This window comes from Diceros bicornis, unplaced genomic scaffold (assembly GCF_020826845.1).
Source record: "Diceros bicornis minor isolate mBicDic1 unplaced genomic scaffold, mDicBic1.mat.cur scaffold_360_ctg1, whole genome shotgun sequence".
Taxonomy (NCBI): domain Eukaryota; kingdom Metazoa; phylum Chordata; class Mammalia; order Perissodactyla; family Rhinocerotidae; genus Diceros; species Diceros bicornis.
The window spans coordinates 200001-215104 of record NW_026691231.1 but is presented as its reverse complement, the minus strand read 5'-3'; positions in this window follow the sequence as shown (position 1 = coordinate 215104).

Below are 15104 nucleotides of genomic sequence, written 5' to 3'. Positions count from 1 at the left end.
TTTACGGCCGATGTCACGCGTAGGTCATTTTGAAACAAGGAGGCTACCGTCTGAGCCAATTTGGATATCGTCTCCAGCTCCCCCGAGCGGTGGAGCTGTGCGAGTCTAAGATGGGGCACATCCAGGGAGAGAATTGTGCCAGGGAAAGGGAGGCAGCAGTAAGTCATCGAGGATAAGGTCTTTAGAGGAGACTGACTCTTCTCAAGTGGATGAGGTAGCAGGAGATTTTTGTTTCATGGGTGTTAGCTATACGGGTTGGGAGGGAGCCGGGGGAGGGGCGGGGGCTTGTGGTGGTGGGGACACGGGTGGTGTTTATGTCCTGGTTAAGGTGAAAACACTCTTCAAGTGGAGATTTTTGTGCAAGGGTCCGGTCTGGCAGGACGGGAGGGTGCGGGTGGGTCCATTTAGCACGAAATCAGAAGAATCTGTAGCAGTAGTCCAGCCTCAGGCCTTTTGAGAAATAGGCAGAGAGGGGAGTTGAGCTTCATTCGTGACGGCAACCGGGACCTCAGGAGTAACAACTTCCATGTAAGAAGTAAAACTAGAACATGCTGTAGGAGGAAGAATTCTAAGAGAAAGAATTGGGGGTACAGGGCCAGCAAAGAGATTTTAAGACTTGACCTCAGAAGCGTGATCCATAAAAAGAAATGGAGACATTGGAAATCATCAAAATTAAACTCCTAGGTTCTGTGAAACACCCTCTTAAGAGGACGAAACGACCAAGGACAGAGTCTGGGGGCAGAAAATCTGTGCAAACCACACCTCTGATTGGAATTTGTAAAGAACCCTCAAAATGCAGTAGCAGTATCTTGGGAAAAAAAAAAATCCAAATACACAATAAACAAAAAGACAGAGCAGGCATCTCACATGGAGAGGAGGAGATAACCGATGAATTTACAAATCTGCACGTGAAAAGATGTGAGCCGTTTCCTGGAGATGCAAATGAGAATCGGAGTGAGATATCCTCGGGACACATTTGTCAGAATGCCTTCGGCAAAATACGAGAACAGTATCAAACTGCTAGCGAGGTCGCGGACGGACAGGCCGAGTCACTCACTCACGCCTCCCTGGTGGTGATGTAAAGTGGCATGGCCACTGCGGAAAACAGCGTGGGGGTTTCCAAGACTCACCAGCAACAACGACAAGAAAAAAACGACGACAGAAAATTGCAACCTCTAAGCCCTCGGAACGTCCTGCCTCCTAAGAGTGTCTTTGTTTAGCTGGGGCCTTGGGTGGTTGAGGGCCCCAGTGTGATTTCTGGCGCGGGGTCGGGGGGGGGTGGGGGGCGTGGGGGGGGTGGGGGGGGCTCGGGCCGTGCGGTCTCAGGTGGAGCTCCAGGAAGTCAGCTTCGTGGAGCCCTGTGAGTCCTTCTGGGGAGGCAGGCATCAAGCTCAAGGGTGCTCTGGAGGACACCACGCCCGAGCGGCCCGAGAACTTTCATGTTCATTCACGAAAAATCCTGGACACGAATGTTCTCAGCAGCTCTGTTCATCACAGCCCCGGATGGGAAACCACACAGATGTCTGATAAATAAATGGCAAGCAATAGGATATCCTGGAGTATATGAGGAAGCCATTTGGTGTAAAACGAATTCAGCCTGACCTTGTTTTTCCAAAAGGGCCAGATGTGGCCTTTGAGCATAGATTGTCTATCTGCTTTAGGCATTTACTAGGCCACAAAGACAAGAATAAATGCCCTTAAGCTAAAGTAACTTCCCCCACATCAGCATTTCCTGGAGGGTAAGCCTCTCTCTCTCTAGGCTAAGGATTGATTGCTGACCCGCTGTGACCACCCAGCTGGGGACCACAGACCTGCTCTCTGCAGTGTTCATCAATTGCTGTGTGAATCGCTGTGCCGGGTAGGCAGGCCCGGCAGGCAGGCCGGGCAATCTCGTGAGTGCTGTAAAAGGGACATTCCAATCCTGTGCGATAGACACTCTGACGGTATATAACCACGCGGTACACCCCACTTCTTTGGCGCCCTTCCTTCCTTGGGGAAGGAAGGCCCTGGGCTATGTGGTCCTCAAATTTGGCTCATAATAAACTCACCCCAATTCTGATTTATAGATTGGTTATGGATTACTTGCGTCAACCTGTCCTTCAACAGTCCCCTCCCTTGCCTATGTCGCCGGAGCTCGGGAGCACAGAAACTATATAAAAGCGGCCGCTAGATGGCACCGGACAATCAGCACAAACGTCCCCGGGAGGGAGGGAGGGAGGGATCCGGAGCGCGGGCCCGCGAGAGTGCACAGCCTCCGCCCACCGCCCCGATCGTGTCCTGGCCCACCTCGGATCATGACTCTCACCCTGGGGCGGCCGGGAGGGCGTCCCGCGAGGCCCCCGGGCGTCCACCTCGGAGGTCCCAGCCGGCACGGCACAACCCCGGGCGCAGAAGGAGGACTTGGAAAGCTGAGGGGGAGGGGCAGTTGCTGGGAAGGAGACAGACTCCCCACACCACTCCCGGGCCGGGCCTGGGCCGGGCCGGGCCGGCTGGCTGATGCAGACGTGGAAAATTCCCTCGGAGACACCAGCAGGGGGGCTGGGGCTGCCGGCACCTGCTTCCCGGAGTGGCCTGAGTGCTTCCCTGGCTCCCGGGAGGGCTTCGGAAAACGTGGCGGGCGGGGACTGTCAAACCGAAACCACGCAGGCCTCGTCAGAGGACGACAACAATGACAGAGGAAGAACGGAGGAATTGTTTGTACCCTGTCACTTCCAGGCCACAAGGTCTTTCTAAGGCGGACAGACAAATCCCAGAGGCCACTGAGGAAATGACTGATACACTTGACCACAGCAAAGTTTAAAAGACAAAATGTGTCTCTGCACGGGCCACAAAAAAAGGTCCAAAGACAACACACAGGGGTGGGGAGCATGGGTGCAAATGCATGAGTGAGTGGGGATAAGAATACTGATTTCAGCAGTCCTTACCATCACGACAAACAAGCAAACCCACAAAAATGGTAGGGGGTAGGAGGCAGAGACTTCACAGCCATCCACTCAAGAAATCAAGTTCCAGTACATCCGTACAAGGCCACGCTGAGAGTGCGTGTGTGTGTGTGTGTGTGTGTGTGTGTGTGTGTGTGTGTGTTTGAAATGAGGTAAATGTTGACGTTGAACCGTTCCATGAAAGTACAAAAAAATATTTGTAGATCTTCTGCCATTAAATTTTTTTTTTTAACGGTGCACTTATTTCCCTCAAAAAAGAAAGGAAAAGAAGATTATGAAAGGCAAACAGAGGGGCCGGCCAGGTGTCGTAGCGGTGATGTTCACACACTCTGCTTCAGCGGCCCAGGGTTCACCCGTTTGGATCCTGGGCACAGACAGACCTACTCAGCGATCATCAAGCCACGCTGAGGCAGTGTCCCACATAGAGCAACTAAAAGGAGGTATAACTATGACATACATACAACTATCTACTGGGGCTCCGGGGAGAAAAAAAGAGAGGAAAAAAGGAGGAAGGTTGGTAATAGATGTTAGCTCAGGGCCTCAGTACGCGTCACAAACATGTGGAAACTAAACAACGGGCTACTGAACAGCTATTGGATCAATGGAGAAATCAAAAAAATATCGGGCCAGCTCTGATGGCCTAGGGGTTAAAGTTTGGTGCGCTCCACTTCACTTCGGCAGGCAGCTCAGGTTCCGTTCCCAGGCGTGGAACCACGCCGCTTCTCAGTCAGTAGTCACGCTGCGGTGGTGGGCTCACACAGAAGAACTAGAAGGACTTACAACTAGAATATATGTGGCAGGGCTTTGGGGAGAAAAAAAATAAAAAGAGGAAGATTGGCAACAGATGTCAGCTCAGGGCCTACCCCGCCCCCCCGCCAAAAAAAGAAAATTAAAGATTAAAAAAACATTTGAAAAGGCAAACAGAGAGAGTAAAACAGGTAAAAAGCCAAAACCTTAGTCCTCTGCATACAGAGGCCTCTTCCTTTTTGAGCCTAGGAAAGTATTTTGACTAAACATAGAATTCCTGTCCTTGGTGTAGATTCACTCAAAGGTAAAGCAAAACCTGATACAATTTCCTTAACAAGAGCAGACTGGAAGTTAGAGAAGACTATGCTTTTAAGAAAGAGGAAACCAAATTCTAATTTTGCACCAGCTTACTTCTGATACTAAAACTCAGTTACCGAATCAAATCCATCTCCATCTTAACCAACTTGACCACACACAAAACTTTTTCCTCAGAGTTGTTTTTTCCCCACACACTTTTCACAGGCTTTTTAAAGAAACAAGAATGGCTATTTTTTATACCGTCTTCACTGAAAACATCCATCTTCCTTTCCATGAAGACAAAGACGTTTCCCTTATTAATTGTTAGTAGCTTCAGTCACATATATTAGTTAGAACTTTTAGAGGCCGGCCCAGTGGCGTAGCGGTTAAGTTTGCGTGCTCCGCCTCAGCTGCCGGGGGTCCACCGGTTCAGATCTTGGGCTCGGGCCTACGCACAGCTCATCAAGCCATGCTGAGGCGGCATCTCACATAGAGCAACTGGAAGGACGTACAACTATGACATACAACGATCTACTGCGGCTCTGGGGAGGAAAAAAATAAAAGGAAAAAAGGAGGAAGATGGGCAATAGATGTTAGCTCAGGGCCGATGTCCCAGATAATTTAATTAATTGATTGATCGATTGATTGATGGCTTCATTAAAGAATTTATAACGCCTAGAAACCTTAATTTTTAGTGAGAACTAAGAGGTAAGCAACTGTGAACTGTTTTGTCCGTTAGCATTTTGTGGCTTGGCAAATCCTATGAACACTTTATAATTTTTAGAAACATGTCATTTCATAGCATACTCTTCATAAAGCACAAGACATGTTTATTAATAGTCCCAAACATCTTTCAGTTTCTCTGTCCTCAGAAGCCAACAGTGGATAAACCTATATTTAGTCGTTAAGGTCTAATATTTTATCCTATTTGGAAACGATCTAGCTATTCAATTAATGTTTTTTTTTTAAGATTTTATTTATTTATTTTTCCCCCAACGCCCCAGTAGCTAGCTGTCTGTCACAGCTGCACATCCTCCTAGTTGCTGTATGTGGGACCCGGCCTCAGCGTGGCCGGAGAAGCGGTGCGTCGGTGCGATCCCGGGATCCGAACCCGGGCCGCCAGCAGCGGAGCGCGCGCACTTAACCGCTAAGCCACGGGGCTGGCCCTTCAATTAATGTTTTATCCCTTAATTTCACGTAGCCAAACATCCAGGTTTCAAGCTACCAAAGAGATTTTGGAAGTTGTTTTAAGTACACATGCCAGGGCCGGCCCCGTGGCTTAGCGGTTAAGTGCGCGCGCTCCGCTGCTGGCGGCCCGGGTTCGGATCCCGGGCGCGCACCGACGCACCGCTTCTCCGGCCACGCTGAGGCCACGTCCCACATACAGCAACTAGAAGGATGTGCAGCTGTGACAGACAACTATCTACTGGGGCTTTGGGTGAAAAAAAAAGGAGGAGGATTGGCAATAGATGTTAGCTCAGAGCCGGTCTTCCTCAGTAAAAAAAAAAAAAAAAAAAAAAAAAAAAAAAAAAAAGAGGAAGACAAGCATGGATGTTAGCTCAGGGCTGATCTTCCTCACACACACACACACACACACACAAAATAAGTACACATGCCATAAAATGTAACTCCTGCTAAAAGTTTATCAGAGTGACGTCAGCATCATGGTGGCATGAGTTGTTCCCTTCGCCTCTCCCCTCTAAGGTACAACCAAACAGACGTCTACTGACCGACACAGGGATTCCCTACACAGCACAACAAGATGCTGAGAGATCCATGCGGCTGTAGGGGAGGAAGGCAAACCCTCTACCGTCTTTAGGTCCTTCTGGCTGGGCTACAAATTAAATCGACACGAGATGGAGTAACAGGAGAAAATCAAACAAAGCTTTAGAACGTGTATACACGGGAGAGACTCAGGAAAAGGGAACAACTCACCAACACGGCCGAGCTGCCAGTTTAAATATTATCTTCAGCTTTAGCTTTTTAGACAGAGGAGGACCTTGGGGGTAGTGGTTTGGGATTTCAAAGAGGAGGAAGGCAATTTACACGGCGTTGGAAACGTAAATGGGCCAACTACAGACAAGGTGAGCTGAGACACATGTTTTACATGACATTAAAGTTATGTGATGGCATTAGTCCATCCCTGGAATAGCCCCTTCTATTTTAAATTCTTTTAGGCAGTTGGGGGGAGGTCAGAGTTCCTTTCAGAGTCTTTTGTTCTTAAAAACAATCAAGCCAAAGAGACACATTTTGGGTTGGCCCAGTCTGATCCCCCACACAGCTATACATCTGAAGGTGGGTGGACCGGACCCTCGGGAAGCCCTGGAACTAGGGAAGCGGCCCCTTCCTCCTGACGGTGGCGACGATGCAGGACATGGGTCCTCAAGCTGCAGCCAGCGTGACTGTGAGTGGAGGCAGGGGCAGCCCAGCCTGCGTGCAAACACTCACGGAGTGGCAGATGCCTGGCCTGTGAGAGCACCCACCGAGCGGTGGCAGTCCTGCCCGCATGAACTTGGAGTGGCCCGACCGGCACAACTGTGAGCAGATGGGGCAGGAACAGAAAAAACAGCCCCCTGTCACCCCCGCCCCCGCCGTGGCAGGTGGAGTCTGTGGCCAGAAGCATTAGAAGCCACAGCAGAAGCGGTGACCCAACCCCGCTTCACCAGCCGGGGGGGCCGCATATGAGTCCCTGGGTCCCTGGGCTCCCACCAGTGACGGCACACCTGTGAACCCAGCACCCCTGGCAGCAGTGCAACCGGCACCCCAAGACAACCTGGGAACAGCAGTGCAGGTGGTGCACGGGACAGCAGTGTGTGAGCCCACGGAGAGCCAGTGGAGGAACACAAGACCCGGGCAATCAGAACCAAAGTAACTGAAGCCTGACCCAAATAAGAGAAGGCCGTGACTACCACAAATGTGCCCCAGCAGAGGATCCATTCATCAAACAGCATGAAGATCGACAGTACAGTAACACAGCAGAACAGAAGGAAAATGACAACTCTCCAGAAACCAAACCCGAAGTCACAGACGATGACAATCTGACAGAGAACTCAAGACAGCTGCCCTAGGGGGCGGCCCCGTGGCTTAGCGGTGAAGTGCATGCGCTCCGCTACCGGCGGCCCGGGTTCGGGTCCGGGCGCGTACCGACGCATCGCCTGTCCAGCCATGCTGGGGCGGCGTCCCACATACAGCAACTAGAAGGGTGTGCAACTATGACACACAACTGCGTCCTGGGGATTTGGGGAGAAAAAGGGGGGGGGAAAAGGAGGAGGATTGGCAACAGATGTCAGCTCAGGGCCGGTCTTCCTCAGAACAAAAAAAAAGAGGAGGATTGGCATGAATGTCAGCTCAGTGCCGATCTTCCTCACACACACACACACACACACACACACACAGAGAAAACAACTGTCATAGAGAAACTCAACGAGTTACATAAAAACTCAGACAGAAGGACAGTTCGAGGAGCTCAAGAATAAAATTAACGAACAGAAGGAATACTTCAACAAAGAGATTGGAGCTCTAATAGAAAAACCAAACAGAAACTCTAGATATGAAGGACACAAATAGTGAGATTAAAAAATAAGGTTAAAGGCATTAAAAAAAAAAAAAAAAAGAGCAGACCCTATGGAGGAGAGAATTAGTGAGGTCTACGATAGAAGCCTAGAAATGCTCCAGGTAGAGGAGGAGAGAGAACTAAGATTTTTAAAAAACCACGAAATTCTTTGAGAAATATCCAGCTCGATTAGGAAAAGTAACATAAGGCTTATAATCTCCCAGAGGGAGGAGAAGACAGGGAGAAAGGAGCAGAGAGCTTCTTCAAAGAAATGATTGCTGAGAACTTCCCAAACCTGGGGAAGGAACTGGACCTGCAAGTGCTGTGCGAGTCTAAGATGGGGCACATCCAGGGAGAGAATTGTGCCAGGGAAAGGGAGGCAGCAGTAAGTCATTGAGGATAAGGTCTTTAGAGGAGAGCGACTCTTCTCAAGTGGATGAGGTAGAAGGAGACCGGCTGGATTTGTGTGTGTGTGTGTGTGTGTGTGTGTGTGTGTGTGTGTGTGCGCGTGTGTGCGTGTGTGTGTGCGTGTGAGGAAGATCAGCCCTGAGCTAACATCCACGCTAATCCTCCTCTCTTTGCTGAGGAAGACCGGCTCTGAGCTAACATCTATATTGCCAATCCTCCTCTTCTTTTTCCCCAGAGCCCCAGTAGATGGCTGTATGTCACAGTTGCACATCCCTCCAGTTGCTCTATGTGGGTGTGGGAGATCAAGATTTGGCCACCCTGAAATATATCTCTTTACCTTTTTTTTTTTTTTACTTTGAGAATTTTCAAAGGGCCCTGGAACTTCTCAAAGACATTTGCTCTCTTCCTATAAGGAGGAAGATACTAAACTTATTAGGCTTATTCAGTATGTTAAATTACATGGAAAGCATTGTCAGACAAGTGACGATAAGCCTGCTCAGGTGCTATTATGTGGGTAAATGTTATTCATATAGGTGTTTTAAAATTGTATAACGTTACTGAAATGCTGATCTGTCCTGATTATCAGTCATAATTCTGGTTATTATTATTTTAAAGTGTTGTATGTCACAAAATTAACCAAATTTCTTTGTCAATTGCCATTTTGAGGTCTTGTTGTTTACAGACTTATTTCTTTGCTCTAATGCTTTTGCAAAATATGTTTCAACTTCAGAAAAATTCATGGAAAGGACTCTGATATTTACACTGGAATACAGGTTTCTGACAAACTTTCTGATCACGAAAATGAACGTGGTAAGAAATTACAGAAATCTGATGGAGAAACCGACTTCATGAAGCTGCTAACAAAAAGGTTGGGATCAAGAATGGATTACACAGGACTGAATCAACTGATAAGGATAATTATAATTTCTACGATTTTTCATTTGAAGTGTTGCTGAATTTTCAATGTTTTGTTTTTTCAGATTTAAGGAAAACTTTTTCTCTTTTCTCCTGAGCTAGCTATGATTTATAGCAATTTGGTAAATGATATTTTTGTCAGTAAAATTGAAATATTTATCTTTTTCTCTCTATCTGATCCCTCAAATTTGGAAACTCTTAGTGAGTGAGTATTGTTGTTTTCATGGCAATATAGTTACTTGCATAAGTTCAATAAGAATCTGTTCTCCTTATCACAGGACACAATTGGAAACACTGGTTATGTTACCAAGGTTGTAACTGGAACATCATATTTGCGATATCACCCTGCAGCTTCTGAGGAATGAAGATTTGACTTTATGGAATAAAGCCACACGGAAATATTGGCCTGGTACCTTATGTTCCAAGCAGCACTTACCAGGATAAGTCAAGAATCTCACTTATCTGTCAGGTACAAGGAACCTCGAAATATTTGGGGGGAACCTCAGAAGAGAGGAATTCACCCAAATCTATGGGTATTGCAGACAAAGTCTGATGACAAAATCCTTGGCTTTGCTTTCCTGGCCTCGAGAGACCTTTAAAGTTCAATGTGAGATTCCTTATCAAAAGTTCCAGCAAAGCAGATTTAAAAGAGCCTATGTGATCAACTGCTATTCTTGCTGTACTTATGTAAATAATTGGGCCAACTCTATTGGAACTAGACTTATTTTGCAAACTAGTTTTAATTTTGCTATCTTAATAAAAATGAGGGTGATTTTAGAGAGAAAAATTATATTTCGGTAAAAACTATTTCAGTATAAATTTGCGGATATTAGATCCTAGTTTTGTTGTCTTTTGAGGTTTTTGTCTTATATCTGTTGACTGGACTGGATCCTGATTTCTTCTAGTCTCCTGAAACATCTGGCGACAGATGTCCAAACTAACGTTTTTGATTTTTTTCCATCATTTTCATTGGAAATCGCTGAAAACTAAACCTGCCCTTTTTCCTGAAGACTTACAAACTGAAGCCGATGGACTGGACTTGATATAAACTTAAGAGATGACCTGACGACACCATCAGAGACATTTTAAACTGCAAAAGATACTTGGACGCTGACATCTGAAATGCTTCTTCACTGGCTGTCCTCCGAACTCAAAAACACGTTTCCAATCGGCTCCAACCGTTAACCTTGTTTCTCTTTTGTTTCCATAGAAATGCTTCTATTAAATACTTGATTGCTTGCTTCCACAATATAGGCGTCACCTCGAGAGCCCACCTGCATCACCACCTTCTGAAATGAACTTAATTGAACCGACCTATTATCAGGACTAAGAAACGTGTTCAGTGAGATGAAACAATCTACCAACTCAGCTTCTGGACTATGAAACTTCTGTAAGTTTCAAAAGGACTGTGAAACTTTTAGTTTCAGAGGCGGGACTGTGGGAGATCAAGATTTGGCCACCCTGAAATATATCTCTTTACCTTGATTGTTTTCTCTGAGGGACATTTGACCTCCCCCACTAACTGCCTAAAGAATTCGACATGGTGGCTCCTTCCTGGAACAGATCTTCTATCATGATGGCTGTAATGATCATGTAAAATAGATGTTACAATGGGAGGGGCACCAAGCCCCTTTTATCCCAAAACTCTAACTCTCCCTGACCACATTCTCTACAGCTGACCCCGAAAAGAATGGTCCTCCTGCCCTCTGAAGTCCCAGGCCACTACCCACCCCCAACACGCTCCTCGCCTTTAGCTGCAATACTTAGGCAAGCAGCTTAGACAGAGGGACGAGTTGCTCATTTCTGAGTTTCTCCCATGTATACATGTTCTTAAACTTGGTATTATTTTCTCCTGCTAACCTGTCTTGTCGATTATTTGGCCAGCCATAAGAACCTTAAGGGAAAGGGCAGAGGGAGATTCTCCCTCTTCCCCCGACATGGGACACGGCCTCAGCGTGGCCGGAGAAGCGGTGCGTCGGCGCGCGCCCGGGATCCGAACCGGGGCCGCCAGCAGCGGAGCGCGCGCACATAACCGCTAAGCCACGGGGCCGGCCCTGACCAGCTGGAGTTTTGTTTCGTGTGTGTTAGCTATTGAGGCGGGGGAGCGGCAAGGAGGGAGAGGGGTGGTGGGGGTGGGGGTGGGGGTGGTGTGTCTGCTCTGGGTGAGGCGAGAAAACTCCCCAAGTGGAGATTTTTGTAGAAGGGTCCGGTCCGGCAGGACGGGAGGGTGCGCGTGGGTCCATTTAGCGAGCAATCAGAAGAATCTGTAGTCGCTGAGACTCAGGCCTCTTGGGAAAGAAGCAGAGAGAGGAGTTGAGCTTTGTTCCTCAGAGCAACTGGCGCCTCACGGGTAACCACAGAAGGTTCCCAGAACAAATGAAGTTGCGGGAGCCAGCGTGCCCTGTGTGCTGCTCTCAGCCCGAAGGCGGGCAGGCGGGCAGCTGCTCCCGTCCTGCACTCTCCCACGGTCCGGGTCCCGCCCCCAGCCCCACTCGCACCCACAGGGGAGGGCGGCCCCGGAACAAGTCTCCTCTCATCCACCATCATCTCGCCACCCTGACGGCTTTGCCCGAGATACCAACTCGGCTGTACCCACGCCCATGCGGGATTTTCCTTCGGACGAGGGGCCCGGGTTCACCACGGAGGATGAAACCCCTAGCCTTCCGTTGCCAAGTGGGTGGGACTCGCCAGCCAGGGGGGGGGGGAAGGGAGGTCAGGCCCATTCACTCCAATGGGCCTCACGGAATGGTTTCATTGAAATGCAGAAAGCTCTGCGGTCAAGTCGGAGCCTTTCACTTCGCCTCGGGCGTCTCTCCACTGAATGGCTCTCTTCAACTCCCCCACCCTTAGGCTGCAGCTTCCAAACTGCAGGGAGAGAGGGAGGGAGCATGGATGTCCGAGAAGCGCGACTCCTCTGGGACAGAAAGAGCACCCCCCCCGCCCCCGCTTTCCCTAACCCGCTAAACCACTTGAGAATCAGGGCCGTGGGGACTGACGTCCCGGTTTACGTCTTCCTCACTGCGTGGCGCGTGGCACGGGGCGGGGGCGGGATGGGGAGCCGAATCAAAGGGGGACACCAAACAGATAATCTCGGTGTGTCGGAGTTCACGGGACAAACGCGGGCTTGGAGTCCCGAGGGCCGGGAGAGGCCTGGCAGGGGATGGTTTGACTCATCCACCCTGGGTTACGGGCCCAGCAAGCAAACTCCTAACTGGCGACGCTCTGCTCTAGGTGCAGGTTTTGATCATTCGTCTTCAAGTCCGCTGGATCGGTCTGTCCTCCCTCTCCCACCTGCTTCCCGCGGGAGGTCCTCAGTCTCGTGCCGCATACCCACTGGCGATTTCACGCATCGCCTCCTCACCCTTAAGAAGAGGAAGGATGATGGACAAACATGAAGGAACCCCCACCGACAGCACCTCCGAGTGAACGGGGGGGGGGGGGGGAGGGGCTCTCTCTCAGTGGGCGAACGGTGACTCCAAGTCGTGATCCCGAGATTTGACTTTAAAAATCAAATAACCCTGGAACAGTGAACTCGACGAGGAGGATGTGAACGTACCTCGTGCCACTGCCGTACGATTATGAAGGGTGAAAAGGCTAGGTTGTAAGTGCTGTCCATCTTGAAGCACCATTTTAAAGAACAGAACAATAAACACCCTCTCTCCTTGACCCGGAGCAGGGGATTGCCTGCGTCTGTCAGAGAGGGTCACGTCACCTGCACCGTGACCCACCAGGGTTCAGCCATTTGAAATCGGTCCTTCCTCTCGAGGTGACTAAAACTCGCCAATGACAGCAGGTTGTAGGCGCTGTCATTCCCGTCAAGGAAAGGCAGGGAGAATTTCAGCGTTTCAAAGCATACCCTGTCCCCCTTTCACAGCAAGTACCAGCTGAATTATGTGTAATTTCTGAATCGGCTTTCTCCCGGAGTCACTTCACTTCTCTCTCTTGGTGGTGGTGGTGGGGGGGGGGGGGCAGGGCGCGCCGTGGGGGGGGAGGCGGGGCGGCACTTGGAACCAGCGCAGAGCAGCTAAGGCTGTTGCCAAATCTTTCTGTCGGTGCCCACGCATGCAGACTGTGTGTGACCCGAAGGATGTACAGCATCCCACTGAGGGGTGAGGGTGGGGGAGTTTCCGGTGTGTAAGCCTGCGTTCAGCAGGCATAGGGGAGGAGAAACGATGTTCCCGCCGCTATCCCCCTTCTGAGTCCTTGGCTGAGCCCACCCCGGCCCGGTAACAAAAAGACAGATCCAGAAGAGAACGACAGAGAGATTAGGAACGCGTGCAAGGGCACGTCACTCGGGGAGAAGCCTAAAGCGGAAGTCACTCGAAGTGGCGGCTCTGACTGAATTCCAGCTCCTAGAGCACGTCACACCACGGACAATCCAGTTGTAGCGAAATGACAGGAGAAAGGAAAGCGGCTCTAGGCTTCCGAGGCCAGCCACCTGTGGGAAGGTCAATCAAGAGATGGGAGGAGTCAAGGTTTTGTTTGAAACAGAGTCCTCCGGGCTAGCGTCTGGGCTGACAAGCGTCCTCCTGGTTCAGGGAGGGCACCTTTCCCGTGGGAGCTTCATCTCCCGATTTCAGGTCAGGACGACAAGGGAGAGGTCCCGTGCCCTTCTCGCGCCCGCTGTTTCTCAAGGCCAGGGCCTCGAATTCCAAAGAACCCATGTGCCAGAGCGGGTCGATGTGGGGGCAACCTATTCCGGCTCCCTGACTTCACAGGGAAGACTGCTCTCTCCTCATTCTAGGGAAAGCTCCCAAACCACCGTCACCCAGTACGGTCCACCTACACCAACCGTCCCTCCCTCCTTTCGAAATAATTTCTGCAGTGGCAGAAGGACGGACATGCCACACACGCCCCCCAGTCCACCTTCACCTCCACCCCCACCGTCTGCTTCCTTGAGGGCCGAAAGTGCTGCGTCCGAGAACGGAACGGGACTCGGAAACATTCTAAAGGGATGACTCGGGCCTGCCTGTTGAAAAAAGCACCCTGCCGTTAATCTGATTGGTCTTTCCCCGGGGTGTGTGTGTGGGGGGGGGGGGAGGGGGCGTTGTTAATTTTGAGGTGATGCGAATGTCCTGGAAATAAATACATATTGGTGACGGCTGTGCCAACTGTGTGAATAGACTCCCAAGGCCCACCGGCTGGTGCACTTTTTAAAGGCTTGATTTTACAGGACGTGACCTCAATTTTCAGAGTGATGAAAATTAGGTAGGTGGGTCGGTCTGCAGGTAGTCGGCTTGTCGGTGGGTCTCCCTACCTTTATCACATACACACATAAAGGGAAGAGACAGACAGACGGAGACGGAGACAGCTAGTTCGTTATCGACACTGGGCACAGACATTCATCTGAGTGCTCTTACCCGTTCCCCAAGCTAATAACGTCTGTGTAGATCAAGATCACCCACATAGGAGAACGAGAACCACTTCCCAACAAGCAAGAGGGTCGGTGGGCCTCCACCTCCACCTCCACCTCCACCTCCACCTCCACCTCCACCACTTGCATTTGGCAGAGGAGTGGGAAAGCCGGATGGTGGCAAAAAAAGGAAGGCCCATCCCGACGAGAGGTGTTTGGCGTGTGGAAAAGCTGGAGGCGGGCTGACTAGAAGAAGGGCGTCCTATGTAACGGGGGGGGGGGGGGGGGGGGGGGGAAGCAGATTTGCTTTCCTCTTTGCTCCCAAGTTGGGTGGGAGGGAGAGGTCCTAAGTCAGGGGCCCAAATGAGGACAGCCGTCAGTTGAGTGGTGACCCTGAATCTCTGAGCGTTTTGGGCCCATCGCCGCGGAGGTGTGCTTTGGGCTTTGCAGCCCGAAAGCCCTCCTCCTGTGAGTTTTCCGCCGGACGCCTTTTGTGGAAAGAGAAACTCGATTGTGCTGCCTGCCTGCCTCCGTCCCTGCCAGCCTCCCTTCTTTCCTCCTGCTCCGTTCCCTCCCCCCTCCTCGCTCTAGCTCTCTGAATACAAAGTAAGGACAGTAATTGTTTTTTTCTGTTTTGACATTTTTTACTTACTTACTTACTTACTTACCTTTTTATTTATTTATTTATTTACTTATTTATTTATTTATTTGTTTGTTTGTTTGTTTGTTTGTTTGTTTACTTATTTATTTATTTCCCCCAAAGCCCCAGTAGATAGCTGTACGTCCTAGTTGCACATCCTTCTAGTTGCTGTACGTGGGACGCGGCCTCAGCGTGGCCGGAGAAGCGGTGCGTCGGTGCGCGCCGGCGATCCGAAACCTGGCCGCCAGC